We start from the raw sequence: 17,244 nt of genomic DNA on the forward strand, positions 1-17,244 counted from the left end.
CCCAGTTAGTTATAAGACTTGTGTTAACTCAAAAGTGAGTTAAAGCACCTAAATATGAACTAAAAGAAATTAGAGGGGCTAAAAGTGTCTAATTAGAAATTAATTATAATAAAATCAATTTATTAAAAACAAAACACACACTTGTGTTTTGTTCTGGAAATCGATCAGAAGGCAAGGGGCGATCCCAAGCTCCCCAAAACCCTAGTTCTTGTCAAAACCTTCAATTTGAAGGATCAAATCAAGTCCAAAACGAAAATCAAGCATAGATTAGTGATCCCCATTGCAAGGAGATCATAAGGTATGTAAAATTAGATAAAAATTCTCTACTTGAAATTCTCATGAATTTAGGGAATTCGAAATCTGTGGATGCATGTGTGATATGTAAATGAAATAGGAACATTTAAATGCCTAGGAGTAAACCCTAGACAAGTATAGATTGAAATCATACTTAGCTCAAGTAAATTCAGATTTTGTTTTGACTAAATTCGTGTATGTGATGCTTTTAGGGGTTTTGATTGCTAAGAATAAGTGTTATAATGTCATAAACATGTTCAAATTGAAAACTGAATTCAAACGGCTCTTGATCAGAATTTACAGCCGATTTGTATTGGCTGTAACCTGGACAAAACATGATAAAAACATGTGTTTCTTGAGTCTAAAACGTAATTTCATGAAATATCTTTAAAACCCCACTGGAATCGCATTTTTACGACGAAAATTTAGCATTTTATAAATTTTTCCGTATCAAAGGTTCAAGCTGTGTTTTCTGGCAGAATTTGCAGCCCATTACAAATGTCATAACTCAATTTAGGAATTGAGTTATGATCTCAAATTCTTACTGTAGAAATTTTTAAGTGATTAAAGAATCGCCAATTGGAATTTCGTCAATTGGATAAACGAGGAATTTTAAATGAATTTTTCCGTAAGCTGCAGTCAGAAGTGACGAATCTGATTGCAGCTTAGTAAATGAATTTTTACGGGTTTTTGGTAAAGAGTTAGATCATGAAATTTTAACACAAGGTCTAACCCTCCGAAGGGTACGCCACATAAAAAAATAATAATTTTTGAAAACTTGTAAACAAGTTAAACAGGTCATCAAAAACAACCTATTTTCAGTGATTCGAAACTTGATTGTTGATGTTATAAATTATGCCCACAATGTTCATATGTTGAAATTATGAATCAAACGCGTAATTTCCTAGTTCGACTAATTAGTGTGATGTGGGGTAATAAAAATTTTAATCATGAAGTCGATTTAGCTTATATGCACATATCATAAAATTAAGGGTAGTTAACTTTTGAAAAGTTAAACTAACCATGGACGAAGTCGAATAGTAGTTTTGACATAGAAAATACGTATGGTGGAATAGTCGTGGTTATAATAACTAATCTAACCACCTTGTGAACTATGATGATAGTTTGACTCTTGACAAGCTAGATGGAGGCTTGGAAATGAAGCAGGTCAAACGGAGCAAGTACGAAAAGAAAAGCGTAATTTGGATGCGAGGTAAGTAAAAGTTTTTCATTATGTTGTATTATTTTTAAATTGTAAAAGTTTTTAATAAGCCCGTATCTTTATATGAATGTGTGTTTGTAAATACACATTTAATTAGCCGTTATTTGTACAAAAACCGTTATATAACAGTAAGGGTGTTACAAGTTGGTATCAGAGCTCATGGTTAAAGAATAAAGTGTGTTCGGTTTGAGGCTTGATTGCAAATCCGGTAAGTACAAGTATGTTAGTGGTTTAGCATGTTAATGTGTTGTAAACAACACATAGGGTTATCGTGTAATACACGCTACCCCAATTAAAATGATTGATAGAGTTAATGAAATTATGTGCGTTGACATGTATAGCAGAAAGCCTCGTATTATAATACGGGCGATTATTGATGTCAACATTACTAACCTTTGTGAATGTTTTGATTGAAGGACACTCGCATATGAAGATGGCGAGAATTGAATAAATTATGGATATGACGGAGGAACGGTCCGAGGTATGACAAGAGGAGCATGCTCACCAAGGACCAAATCGCGTAACAATCGCAAATAAGAATAACGGCAAGGAACGCCCGTCGGGGAAAGCATTACCAGGTGCACGCTTTTAAATATAATCGCACAAATAGCAATATGCAACAAACATGTAGAGAATGATTGTTGCATATGTAAATTAAAAACTTGGAAAACCTGAATAGAATACCTATCCAGGATATTATTTCCAAGAAAACTAAATAGAGGCGTTACTTACATAGGGTGTGATGTGAAAACTGTAAAAAGGTCGTGTGTGTCATGTGTTAATCGCTTACTCTGGCCAAGTAAGTAGCGGCATATGATACCATGAACTTCTTGTAGTGGACGCATTTATGTCCTATGTAGTAAGGGCGGGGCGAATGGGACGAATTAAAAAGGTACCCAAAAGAATCAAATAATTAAAATGTTCGATAGTAAACGTAAACGCAAGTCGGATGATGGAAGCGTGTTACGTTAGAATAACGAGCCCGAGAGAAGGGACAAAGATTAAAGTAAATGAAAACACAAACCAACTAATGTGAATGCTAAAGCATAGGGGGGTAAAGTTTGAATGTCAAAGTGATGAAATTCACACAGACCAGTCAAGGGGGTAGAATAAAGAAATAAAGGACTTGACTGAATGAAAGCGATTGATTTCGCTAAAATGACCAAATAAATTAAGGTGACGTCTAAAACCATATAAGAATGGTTACTTGATAATGATTACGGTAAAGATACCCGATGGACGGGTAGGATTGTGGGTGATTGCGTAAACCGAGAGACGGGAACGCGAAATAGAAAGTCAAAAGACTCGGAATATGAATCATGACTAAAAGATGACAAGAATTTTCGCAAACTAAAAGTGATGAAAATTCACCCAAAATGAGTCAAACGAGTCAATTAAGGAATAACGCTTAATATAATAGGAAAACGCAAACCAGTGAAACCGGAAAACCAAAAACAATAAGATAGAAGGACCCGGGTGATATGAACCGGGTAACGGTAAGCGTGGGACAAACCGACGTGTAAATGACGTTAGAAGTCGTAAAGTCGGAAAGATAGTTCGAAAGTAAACAAATGAAACCTTAGACTACGGTCAAGGTCAACTAAAGTTGAAAAGCAAAATTAAATGATTCCAAACATAACAAAGGATGCTTTAAAGCTATATATGTATAAATAGACAATTGAATAAAGACACGAATAAAAGATGATCTACGGGATCATCATAACCTACGGGATTAAAGGTAGTGCTAAGGTCTACGGGACCAAGAAGACTCTTGGGTCGGAAATAGAAAGAAATGAATTGTTGAGTATCACCTTAAAAAGGTGGAAATATAAAGAAATAGTCTACGAGACGAAGAGAAAGAACCTGCGGGTTATTTGGGTTAAGCGTGGGAACTAGTTGAAATTCCCCGCATTAAAAGATAATGGAAAGTAACAAATCTTTGGAAGCAATATTCCTATAAATGAGAGAAAGATATAAGACAAAGAGAAAACGTAAACTAAAAATTTAGCTTTTTTTTAGTCAAAAGCAATGTTTTAATAAACATAAGTGGTATGAGGAAGTTTAGAAAACCGTAAACGCACATAAGGCCGGAGATGGCGATATGGATATATACCCGAGCAATGGGGTATAAAGTAACCGGTGACTAACAAGTCCAACCGCCAAAATAGATAATCAATAAAGATAACGAATAAGAGCTGAAGGTAACGACCCGCGAGGCCTTACACATGAAAGACGTAAGCGTCAATATAAATGAAAACGTTAGATCGAAAGGAACGAATGAATGTCTTGAAAACGAAACTAAGTTCGTTTAGTCTGAATTAAAAGAAATACGTAAATAAGGTTTCGGGGACGAAACCTCTTTAAGGGGGGTAGACTTGTAACACCCCGAAAACGGGTTTGGTAATCAAACCCCGTTAATACTAAAAGACGGGTAAAGTATCGTTAGCGGAAAAAGCAACCCGATAAATATTAGAATTTAAATAAATAATCCTAATATTAACTAAAAGGCGCATAAGAATTTTCAAGGAATAAAAGGGATAAAAGGCCTGAGTTAACGGAACTTAAATAAGACGGGTTATAACTCCCGGAATCCAATAAGTTAACTAGGAATAATAATAACCTAATTAGAAGAGAAGTCTTGTAGTGACATACTAGTGGGTTAAAACTTTATAACTAGGAAAATATAAAACTTTATATTAAAATTATAAAGTTTTAAATAAACAAGGACAAACTAACTAGGACAAAATAACCCAGTTAGTTATAGGGGTATTGGCTTTTAATAATCCCAAGTTTCACTAATTGGCCGGTAATAATCCCAACTTCAAAAATTGCCTACAACAGTCCCAACTTGTAAGATTTTGGCCACCAATGATCCTTGTCTAACTGGGTTATAACCTTGTTGTGCTGGTGACCTGCAACTTATTCCGGCGACCCGTTTTACCCCTGAAACCACCAAACGAGACCACCACCAATCATCTCCGACCTCCTGTAATCTTCTCCGCTTCTCAAAAGTTTAAAATTTCCACCATCTACGCAACTCCGGTGACCTGCAACTTATTCCGACGACCTTCTTTACCCCTGAAACCACCAAAGGAGACCACCACTTGTCATCTCCAACCTCTAGTGACCTTCTCCGCCGCTCAAAACTTCAAAAAACTAACTGGGTTATAACCCAGTTAGAAAAGGATCATTGGTGGCCAAAATCTTACAAGTTGGGACTGTTGTAGGCAATTTTTGAAGTTGAGATTATTACCGGCCAATTAGTGAAACTTGGGATTATTAAAATCCAATACCCCTTAGTTATAAGACTTGTGTTAACTCAAAAGTGAGTTAAAAGCACCTAAATATGAACTAAAAGAAATTAGAGGGGCTAAAAGTGTCTAATTAGAAATTAATTATAATAAAATCAATTTATTAAAAACAAAACACACACTTGTGTTTTGTTTTGGAAATCGATCAGAAGGCAGGGGGCGATCCCAAGCTCCCCAAAACCCTAGTTCTTATCAAAACCTCCAATTTGAAGGATCAAATCAAGTCCAAAACGAAAATCGAGCATAGATTAGTGATCCCCATTGCAAGGAGATCATAAGGTATGTAAAATTAGATAAAAATTCTCTACTTGAAATTCTCATGAATTTAGGGAATTCGAAATCTGTGGATGCATGTGTGATATGTAGATGAAATAGGAATATTTAAATGCCTAGGAGTAAACCCTAGACAAGTATAGATTGAAATCATGCTTAGCTCAAGTAAATTCAGATTTTGTTTTGACTAAATTCGTGTATGTGATACTTTTAGGGGTTTTGATTGCTAAGAATAAGTGTTATAATGTCATAAACATGTTCAAATTGAAAGCTGAATTCAAACGGCTCTTGATCAGAATTTACAGCCGATTTGTATTGGCTGTAACCTAGACAAAACTTGTTAAAAACATGTGTTTCTTGAGTTTAAAATGTAATTCCATGAAGTACCTTTAAAACCCCAGTGGAATCGCATTTTTTCTATGAAAATTGAGCGTTTTATGAATTTTTCGGTATCAAAGGTTCAAGCTGCGTTTTCTGGCAGAATTTGCAGCCCATTACGAATGTCATAACTCAATTTAGGAATTGAGTTATGATCTCAAATTCTTACTGTAGAAATTTTTAAGTGATTAAAAGAATCGCCAACTGGAATTTTGTCAATCGGATAAACGAGGAATTTTAAATGAATTTTTCCGTAAGCTGCAGTCAGAAGTGACGAATCTAATTGCAGCTTAGTAAATCAATTTTTCGAGTTTTTGGTAAAGAGTTAGATCTTGAAATTTTAACACAAGGTCTTACCCTCCGAGGGGTACGACACATAAAAAAATCATAATTTTTGAAGACTTGTAAACAGGTTAAACAGGTCATCAAAAACAACCTATTTTCAGTGATGCGAAACTTGATTGTTGATGTTATAAATTATGCCCACAATGTTCATATGTTGAAATTATGAATCAAACGCGTAATTTCCTAGTTCGACTAATTACGTGTGATGTGGGGTAATAAAACTTTTAATCATGAAGTCGATTTAGCTTATATGCACATATCATATAATTAAGGGTAGTTAACTTTTGAAAAGTTAAACTAACCATGGACGGAGTCGAATAGTAGTTTTGACATAGAAAATACGTAAGGTGGAATAGTCGTGGTTATAATGACTAATCTAAACACCCTGTGAATTATGATGATAGTTGACTCTTGACAAGCTAGATGGAGGCTTGGGAATGAAGCGGGTTGTAGGATCGTTCTCGGCCCTGTTTGAGTCGTTCAGAGAAGTTCGTATCCGAATTAAGAGGCGGAAACTAATAATTCGGTGCTATTGAAGCTGTATTCACTTTAAACTTGCTGTATTAATGATATTGAACGTGATTACAAGGTTTGACAGCACTTCAGCAGCATGCCGGAACAAAATACACCATAAACTGTCTCTCTTGGTTCGCTCTAAACATCCCCTATATATACTGAGTTGGGTTCGCTTATATGGACAACCATATAAGCGAACCTGGCTTCATGCCATATAAGCGAATCCAGTCAATGACCGAATAAGCGAACCTAGACAATATATGACACATGAGCGGACCTAATCTAGTGACTGATAAGCGAACCCTATACAAACATGTATTTCTAGGTTTCCGTGCCATATTTGATCTGATCAACTTCAAGACCCAATGAAAGACGTAGTCAGCAGACGTAAGTGCACCAACAAACTCCCCCTCGGATGTTGACGGAGTCTTCATAGAGTCTTCGCACAAGTCAAACTACAATCTTCATCAGTCATCACACTGCCTCTGAAATATCTGTCGCTTCAAGAATCCTCATTTTCTATCTTCATCATCAACAAACTCTTTTCTCTTGAATGTTGACACGGTGTCTTCAGACTCCCCCTCTCACGCAGCTGGGATCGTAGTCTGGAATTCAAACTTTTACTGGTTCTAAGATCAAAATCTGGAACTTCAACACAGAATCGTCATCTGGTTCAAGACCTGCACAATCTCTACCGAACCATAAGTTTCTACAAAGATTAAAACTTTTTGACAATTTAGAAACTATGTTGAATCAAAACAGTAATGATTTTGCATTCAAGAATTTATTACTGGTTCTTATCAAAACAACTTTACCATCTACACACAAACACTCCCCAAACCAGTTCTTCAAGTTTAGCATTTTGAATTTCGAAAATCAGCATCTCAACACCAGTTGTCGAAAATCTTTTTGATTTTTCAAAATTTATGCTAAAACACACCAAAAATCTTTTTGGATTTTCAGAATTAAAAATAGAAAAACAGAAAACAACTATTTACACAATATTTTTGTGAGTTTGTGCAAGAGGATCATATCAGTTATGAAACATATCACAAACACCGTTAAGCTTGATTACATATTGAGTTCAAAACAATTTACCTAGATTGTCAGTATGTTTGTCCACTTAAATTTTCACACAGATTTCAATTGATTCGAGATACGATATTAATGTTTTAGAGACTTAAACTTAATTGTGTATCACTCCACTTGAATATACTCCTGTATTCAGATCCCAAATATTCAGTCTTACAGGTGAATATACCACAGATGATATCTGTAAAGGGGTAGACGCGAAACCGTGAGAGCTCAGGTCAGAACTTCCGTTCAGCAGAGAGATGACGGCTCGACTTTTGGTGGGTCCCCTTTAGAGGATCTTTTATTACAACAGCAAAGATTATCAATTTTATTGTTTAATCAGATTGCTGAGGGCGAGCTTATGTTTCAAAGCTTTTAGCAGAAAGTATTATTCGGGGACTAGGTCAGTATTTCCATACAGCAGAAGTCCCGGAATAATACCCCAGATATCACTGAGCATAAAGACCTAGTATCTCAGAATACGGGACCTTTCAAACAAGATTTCGGGGGTTACCCATATATTCAAGAATAGTTACCCACAAATTAAGTAAGTTTGATTTAGGTTTATATCTCGTTTCAATTTACTAAATGTGCGAAAATCTACTGACACATCCGCAGTAAGATTGTTTATCACATTTTGACTTTACAATTCTTTAGCGTGCTGTGATAGTCCACTGATGTACTATCACTTCCTCTTTTATGCAACAAAAGCTCATTTTTCTGTTTTAACATGTTTTTGGCTTTATCAAATTTTCTGATGTTTTTGGATTTTCTAAAAATTCTTACTCCCCCTAAAATTCAAATACATCTAAAGAAAATTGAAAAACAAACTATACAGAAACATGACAACTGATATCGAAACACCTCAATTCTCCATCCGTTTGGCTTAAACAATCAGAACTCCCCCTCACAACAAAACTATTTTCCCATAATGATTTCAAAACACTTAAGTTTGTTTTAATCAGAATGGTTTTTCCGGAAAATAAGTTTAGTTGTTTTTACCTTTTGTAAAATTGGGGTTCAAATCATCATATTGTTTTACCAATCTTATGAATAATAGTTAACTCAAGTTCAATTTAATGACCTTGGTTTAACCACTTGTACGATCAAGTAGTTTTCATTCTGAACCATTTATAACAACCACAAACCTGTTTTTCAACCAATTACCATCTTTTGATTGAATTCTCAATGTGCCGATTCCTACTCCTCGCTTACAAACCTGGGAGTTCCGGCAAGTCCGGCAAAAACCTCACAAACAGATTTAGAAAGATGCCGATTCATGATCCACGATACCATCTTGGGATCTCGGCAAGTCAGGATTTTATTCTTGAAAAAATATATCCACCCAAGCCTGACCTTCCTTGGGTGTAACCTCATCGTTTTCATTGTTCCTTTCAACCGACTTGTAAACCCACCCTTTGGAAGCATAAAAATCTTTAATGCTTTGGGCCTTACCACTGACCATTTTTCCAAAGATGCGTTTTACGTTTCCGTTGAAAGTTTTTTCAACATCAATTTTCTTCTTGTCAGAATAAAATTGATTTGAAATTTCAACTTTTCCGATTTTAGATTTGTAATTTTTAGCATTCAGTGGCGGAAAATTCACATCGTCCACTTTCGGAACTTTTCTTACAATCTCTTTCTCAACATGTGGCTCCTCTGATTTTATGGAATCAGAATCATTACCAGACTTTTTACCTGAACCTTTTACAACCCATTTCTGATTTGTAGCATTGTCTATTCTTTTGGAAGCATTCTTTGAACATTCTCCTTTTTCATAAGTTGAATTCTCAAAACCTGTAAACTTCCGGGTTGACAGTTCAGTTTTCTCAACAATTTTTTCTTTCATTTTTCTTGAGACTACTTGTTTTGGTCGAAATGTCTTTGGACAATCTTTCGTAACATGACCCACAGCTTTACACTGAAAACAAGATCTCTTTTCAACCTTCTTCGGATCTTCCTTCTTTTTCATGTCCTCTTGCTTCTTAGCAAGGAATTCTTGATTTGTCTGATTTCTGAATGATTTTTCTTTTTCAGCTTCTGTTGTTTTTCCTGCAACAAACATTGTTTTTGGTTTATAAACTTTTTCATTTTTATAGTTTTTCTGTGGAACAAAACCAAGACCTTTCTTTTTGTAATTACGATTATGGTTTGGTTTCTTTTGGAAACTATAACCACAATTGTAACCCATTTTCTTGTTGATTCTCTGTTGATCTCTTGAAGTGTATTGTTTGGGTTTTCCATTAAGATTTAGATCTTTTATTTCAGAAATATTAATTTCTGTTATTTTGAAAACCTTTTGAATCATTTCAAGTCTGACACTTCTTATTGGAAAACTCTCGTCAGAATATAATTTGTCAGAACCTTTCAAAGTATATGCTACTTTGACCGATTCATTATTCAAATTAGACTTCGAAAGTAAAAATTCTTTATCATAAACCCGTTTGTCCTTTTTATTTGTTGGCTTTGACGCACTGGACCCAGACTTTGACTAAGGTTTTGACTTCGGTTTTGATTCCTCATTGTCATCTGTGTCTAACACCTGATCGACCATACTTTTTATCAACTTTGACTCATGATCAGTGTTTGATGACGTATATGTGATATCAATACTTTCTGGCAAGTTATCCGACGGCCCAGACTCCCATTGTAAATTGATTGCTTTATTGACTCTTTCAGAATTTGGATTTCGAGGCATAAATCCATATTCAACCGGGGGCGGACATCTATTATAGACCACACTTGATTTCTTACCAGAAGTTTTCACTTTTCCTTCATCTTCAGTCACAATTTTCTCTTCTTCAGACATCTTCACTTCTTCAAACGTTTTCAAGTTCTCCACCACTGGATAAATCCTATCAACAACAAAAGACGAACATGAGTAACTGTCTAACAACTTTTTAACTTTCTCTGTCTCTATCTTCTGTGTTGCCAGCTCCAACTCTAAAGCAACACATTTTTTGATATGAAAGTTAGCATCATCAAGCTGTCTAAGATATGCTACTTTCAACGTGTTCATCACCACTGCTTGTTCACCACTCGAATCAGTATATTTGTTAATCTCTCTGTTCATTGTATCATACGATTCTTTCAACTTGTGAATGTTGTGCAACAACTCATTGTTTTGTTTGATTAACGAATCACAGTTTAAGCACTTTTCAGAAACTTCAACTTGTTCTGCATCAATCTTTACTTCATATTCTGGAACTTCTTTGACACTTCTGCTCGGTTGTAAAAACTCAGCTCTTCTTCTTTTCTCAGCTTTCGCTTCTTCCTTCAATCTCTCTTCCTCTTCTGCCTCTTCTTTATTCTTCCTTCGTCTTTCTTCAGCAGCTTCCATGACTTTTCTGCACCTTTCTGCACATTTCAAATCATAAGCATTAGTAAAGAAAGCATGAGAAGTATTTTTGGACATCTCTTTGGCCATAAGATTTTGATCTGGACAAAAATCATCCCAAGTAAAGCCTTCTGCCAACTTCTCATCATCTTGTTCAGCCAAGCACACTTTGCTGTCTTTCGGAAGATACTTTTCCCAGGTAAAATTATCATATTTTCCCTGACTAACAACACATGCTCTTTTCGAATTATCCATCACATCTCTCCCATGAGCTGTTTGTGCCTGCTGCTGTGCTGGTGGTGTGATTTGATGATAAATGGCCTTCTTGTGATAGTCATTGTTTCCGAAAGGATTCTGAGCACCGGTAGCTTCACGGTTTTTGCACTCCCTCTTGAAATGCCCTTTCTCCCTGCAACGAAAACACGTAACTTTAGATTTATCAAAACCCAAAGCTGAAACGTTTGCATCACGAAAATCATCACGGCCAGTAATTTGTTTAAACTTTTCAGCACGTCTCATCACACTCGCCATACACCATTTTATATCCATCAATTCCATTTCCTCAGCATCAATTTGATCGTAATCCTCTTTCGTGAGCATTGGATTTCCAATCTTTCCTGCAACAAAACAGCTATAAGATTCTAAAATCATTCCTAACAAAGACATTTGATTTTTTAGCAATCTCTTCAGTGTAGTCTTGGTCGTTTTCAAGGCTTAACACAATGTTACACTGAAGTTTTCTACCATTCTTTGTTACAGAGATGTTAGGATCATAAGATGAAAATCTTGTGCTATTTGATCCTTGAGATGCCTTCTTCTCAGGAGAATCTTTAACATTGTAAGCAGTTTCGATCTTCGGAGAATACTTTGTAGAATCAGTAGCACCATTCTAGTAGTATAAACTGATATCCTGTTCTCCATCATAGTTCTTCATCCTAGCGATCTTCCTCTGCTCCATTTCTTGAGCTTCCAGATGTTTGATAAAATCTCCCAGTGTCATTTTCTTATATTCTGCTTTATTTGCTCGCAGCATCATCAGAAATGTTCCCCATGTTTCATATGGTAATGCATCTGCAAGTTTTTCAATTAATTCATCAGTATCTTTCTTAACACCAAGTTTCGTCATATTTCTAACCAAGTTACAATATCTATCAATAATTTGCTTGGTATTTTCATTTTTCAATCCTCGAAACAAATCAAATTCCTTTTTCATGAGAGACATTTCATTTCTGAGCATATCATCACTTCCGGTAAACTTTGCTTCCAACTCTGTCCAAATAGAATACGCAGTTCCATCATGTTTAAGCAGTATCAGAATATCTTCTTTTATAGCTTGCTGAAGAAGACTCACCATCAATTTCTCATCACGATATTTCTTTTTATCTGCAGTACTCATCTCTCTAAGTGTTAATGGAGTACCATTCACAACATCATTCTTTGTGGGTTTGACATATGGCTCTTCAGTGTGTTCCCACGCATCTAGATGATAAGCCTCAACCCAGTTTCCAAAACGTTCTGACCACACATTATAATCATCAATATCCATAAGTTTAGGTGGCTTCTGAGACGTTCCGGTTTCATTTTCAATCAAAGCACTTTGAGTGATCGAGGTCGGGGTTGCAAAAGCATTATAAAATTCAGTATCCATTGTTTAAATGTCCAAAGTTCTCAAAAATTTTCAAAATTTATGTCAAACTGTTCAAATAAGCGAATCCGTCACATTCACAATAAGCGAACTAGTCTTGTCACTTGAAGCGAACCAACTTAATCAAACCAAACGAGCGGATCTCTTGATTGGACCAGAAAAACGAACCGGTATTTGCTGATTCGAGCGAACCTATTTTGATCAAACGAGCGGACCAACTATCGGTCAGATAAGCGAACCAATAACTGTCTTTGAAGCGAACCAGATGAAATGTCCAATGAGTGGACCAGAAATTGTCACTGGAGCGGACCCAATTTGAACTTTCGAGCGGTCCAGGATGCTGATGTCACTTTTTGAGCGGAACCGTATAAGCGAACCCCCTAAAAATCAACTTTCTAGGTCGATTTTAGTTCTGAAAACTTCAAGGGTTTGTTAATTCATGATTCCGAGTGCCCTGTGTGATTTTGAGCTGGTTTTACCGTAAAAAATTTTGAAAACGTGAAGAAAGTGTAGAAAATCAGAAGAAATGCAGCTAAAATGGCAAGAACTCCTCCTCCTGAGCTCTGATACCACTTGTAGGATCGTTCTCGGCCCTGTTTGAGTCGTTCAGAGAAGTTCGTATCCGAATTAAGAGGCGGAAACTAAAAATTCGGTGCTATTGAAGCTGTATTCACTTTAAACTTGCTGTATTAATGATATTGAACGCGATTACAAGGTTTGACAGCACTTCAGCAGCATGCCAGAACAAAATACACCATAAACTGTCTCTCTTGGTTCGCTCTAAACAACCCCTATATATACTGAGTTGGGTTCGCTTATATGGACAACCATATAAGCGAACCTGGCTTCATGCCATATAAGCGAATCCAGTCAATGACCGAATAAGCGAACCTAGACAATATATGACACATGAGCGGACCTAATCTAGTGACTGATAAGCGAACCCCATACAAACATGTATTTCTAGGTTTCGGTGCCATATTTGATCTGATCAACTTCAAGACTCAATGAAAGACGTAGTCAGCAGACGTAAGTGCACCAACACGGGTCAAACGGAGCAAGTACGAAAAGGAAAGCGTAATTTGGATGCGAGGTAAGTAAAAGCTTACACCCTTTTTAGTATACATCAGTTATGTGTATTGAAAATGAATAATGGAAAATGATCGTTTGGACTAAACGGGTCAAATGGCATTGGCAAGATCATTTGACAATATTATTTGATGATCGCTTGTTGAGTTTTGTGATTACAGGAAATATCATACGTTTCGTGTTGGTATTAATTAGAAATTAATAGTGAGAGATATTTAAACGGGTCAATCCTATGACTCGAGCCAGGTACGCCTAAATGAATTTAAAGTTAAATGTGCAATTTTGGTCAAATAGATAGTAATGGTTCTTCATCGTAAAATGAAGGACATAAAATTGACCAAAAAGTCCCTGTTGGGTAAAACGGGGAAACGACCCTTAGAGGTTGTTTAGGAATTTATATTATGATTACGAAGTCCATAGATATGCATAAAAATTATAGGTAATGACATTCGTGGGGCGAAAGTCTAAAAACGGGTCTTATGCGTAAAATGTCTAACCGAATGGTAGAAATTGGGATTTTGGATTCCTTATGTTAAATCCACCACAAAATTGTTGTGGTGGAATGAAATTAGTTGTTTAGTGTGTGAATAAAAGATGCGAAGTGAAAAGAGTGACTTTAACGTTTAAATGCTCAAAGGTCCCCTAAACGGGTCAAAATAGACTAAGAAGTAAATTGTGGTTAAATGCTTAGATAGATACAAATGAATCGGTAAATGTAAACGCCTACGTAAACTCTTTGGTGGGAACGAAAACGTTAAGGTTCGACAAGCCCGGGATGGGTAAATATGATAGGAATTAACTATTGATTCTATAGTATGTAGAGTGACGATAATGCCAAACGCGTCGAATAATCACCTAAGAAATTTATGATCCAATCGTGTATAAATCAGATTTTATGCAAACCAAGGTGATAAACGGGTCCGTAATTTAATTACGGACGCGTAGGAAAAAGATTCGTACAAAACGGATAAGTAGATAAAAAGTTATGGCATTTTGAAGTTGTGTTTTTGTAAAAACTTGAGCTGGGCAAAAAAATGTAGACCCAGAACCAGACCTGCTGGAAGATGGTCTTCCCCGCGCCACGCGAAGGGAAACCATCAAACTGGCGCGACACGCGGGCGCTGTCGCAGCACGCGAACGATCTAAGGTAGTCTCTCGCGTGGCGCGAGAGACGTAAAACCTAGAAATTTTATTTTATTTTGTTAGTTTGACTATGGAACTTGTTTAAACTCGTTTATAAGTTATCAAAACTAACTTTTTAGTTGGTTTTGATCATAGGTAATGTCAAGGGTTCCCGGATGAAGATCAAGCTCAACGAAGAACCGAACACGATCAAGATATAAGCTTCCGCACTGCGTTTCTTTGAAATTTTTAAACGACGAACTCAATTTCATTATGTTGTATTATTTTTAAATTGTAAAAGTTTTTAATAAGCCCGTATCTTTATATGAATGTGTGTTCATAAATACACATTTAGTTAGCCGTTATTTGTACAAAAACCGTTATATAATAGTAAGGGTGTTACAGAATTGCTTCAATTCGCCATCCACTTGGCTTAAACAATCAGAACTCCCCCTGACAACAAACTATTTTCCCATTATGATTTCAAGACACTTAAGTTTGTTTTAATCAAAATGGTTTTTCCGGAAAATAAGTTTGATTGTTATTTCACACACCACTTGTAGGATAAGGGTTTCATCACATTGTTCTTTCAACCACTTGTAAGAACTTTCACTTGTATGAAAGTTAAATCAAATTCAACTTAATGACATTGATTAACCACTTGTAGATTCTTATCAACACTACCACTTGTAAATCGAAATATGACAATTTTCAATTTCTCAAGAAAGATGCCGATTCCTGCTCCACGATTACCAACTTGGGAGCTCCGGCAAGTCAGGATTTTCAAGCAAACAATGCTGACATCCAAGCCTGACCATCCTTGGATGCATCCGAGTTATTTTCACTCGGTGTTTGAACATTCCTTTTTGATTCTAAATCTGCAGCCCGCAATGGTGGAAAGTTGACATCATCCATTGGCGGTACTGAATTTTGTCTTTTTAGCTCAACTTGTGGCTCCTCTGACTTTGACGAGTCAGATTCATCGCCAGAATTAACATTTGATTTCTTAACAACCCACTTTTGGTTGTTAAGATTCACATTTCTTTTGTGAAAACTTTTAGAACTCTCACCAACCTCAAATTTTGAATTTTTTAACACTTTAAATTGTTCGGTTGGTGGTTCAATTTTATCAACAACTTTTATAAAATTTTATCTGAAAATTTAACTTTCTTTGATTTTTTAACTAATTTTCCTTTCTTTATTCTCTCCGTTGTCCTCAGATTTGAATCTGATGAATTCGTTTTACTTGACTAATCATTCTTTGGAGAGCAAGACGATTCACCAGAACTAGTATCTGAATCCATGGTAGTATCTAGGATTAAACAATACATATTCCACTAATTTAAACCATTCATCATGTTGTAACAGTATATTCAACAATGTTAATGAGCATAAATAAACTTTCATAGTAAAAAATATAAAACTAAACAATTATACATATACATATATAAATACACACACATATATCTATACAACCTTATAATAGAACTCTTTATGGCAAAATTGGTATTTCACTTCGATTTAAGACACCTACTAAGGGGATTTTTTTAATTTAATAATTTTGGTATTTATGACATAATTTAATTATTTAAAGCAATTTTGGTATTTATGACATAAATTAGGACCTCCATCTTCTTCTTGATTCGGACCTCCATTATCAGAACCCTAAACCTAATTTCTAACACAAATTAGGATTATGAGAAAGCATAGGTACCAAGAAAGGCCCTTAGCAAGCAGCTAACAGACCCAAACAACAAAGAAAAACAAAAATAAAACACAATCAAAATCTTAATGTTGAGGAAAGGCCAATCAAGTTTAGGGTTAGAGAGTACCTGTTGGATCCGAAGGTAAATCAAGTTTAGGTTTGAAGTGAAGGTAAAGAAGATACCAGAAAGGAAACCCTAAGAAGTTGATTTGGAATGGGAAGCATTGAGCAGCCCTCTCTCTTTCTTGACCGGAATCGCATCTGCAACTCCAACCGCCATCGATCTTTCTTGATCTCCTTCCCGTGTGTCTCTCTCTTTTCGCGTTCAAGATTAGGAGTGGAGGCCTGATCGGAGTGGAGGCCTGATCGGAGATGGAGAGCAACATGAGCAGGCTGGATCAGAGATGATTTTTAGTGAGAGAGAAAGAGAGCATCTGAGAGAGATGATTTTTAGGTTTTGAAACATTTATTGAGAGAGAGAGATTATTGATGTGCGTGTAGTGTAATATATTTTTGGTATATATTTTAAGAAATTAGTAATATGTAGATGGGGATCCTCGTCCGCAAGCCCATGGAAGGTTGCGGAGTTCTGAAGCATCTGTATCAAATGCGGCCGAAGTTCGAAGTTATTGGCTTCAACATTCGGTGCATTGATGGCGGCGCCGAGGTTACCTACGGTGGGTCGTAGATAATCCATGAGGGTACGTTGGTCCGCCATTGAAAGTGGGTTTCCCGAAACCTTCTCTTGGTTTTTGGCTTTTAGTCTTTTTCTGAGAAAGCGTTCGGGTTCTTCTAGAGGTTCTTTTATGTCCTTATTAGAACTGGAGCTCATACACTACGTAGGGTTGGCGTCTGGTTCCAAGTCCTGCAACAAAAACATAAAAGAATGCTGGTCAGAAGGTTCACCACGGCCCAGTGCTCGATGAACACAGC

The sequence above is a fragment of the Helianthus annuus genome, chromosome 13 (genome assembly GCF_002127325.2).
Source record: "Helianthus annuus cultivar XRQ/B chromosome 13, HanXRQr2.0-SUNRISE, whole genome shotgun sequence".
In the NCBI taxonomy this organism is placed as follows: domain Eukaryota; kingdom Viridiplantae; phylum Streptophyta; class Magnoliopsida; order Asterales; family Asteraceae; genus Helianthus; species Helianthus annuus.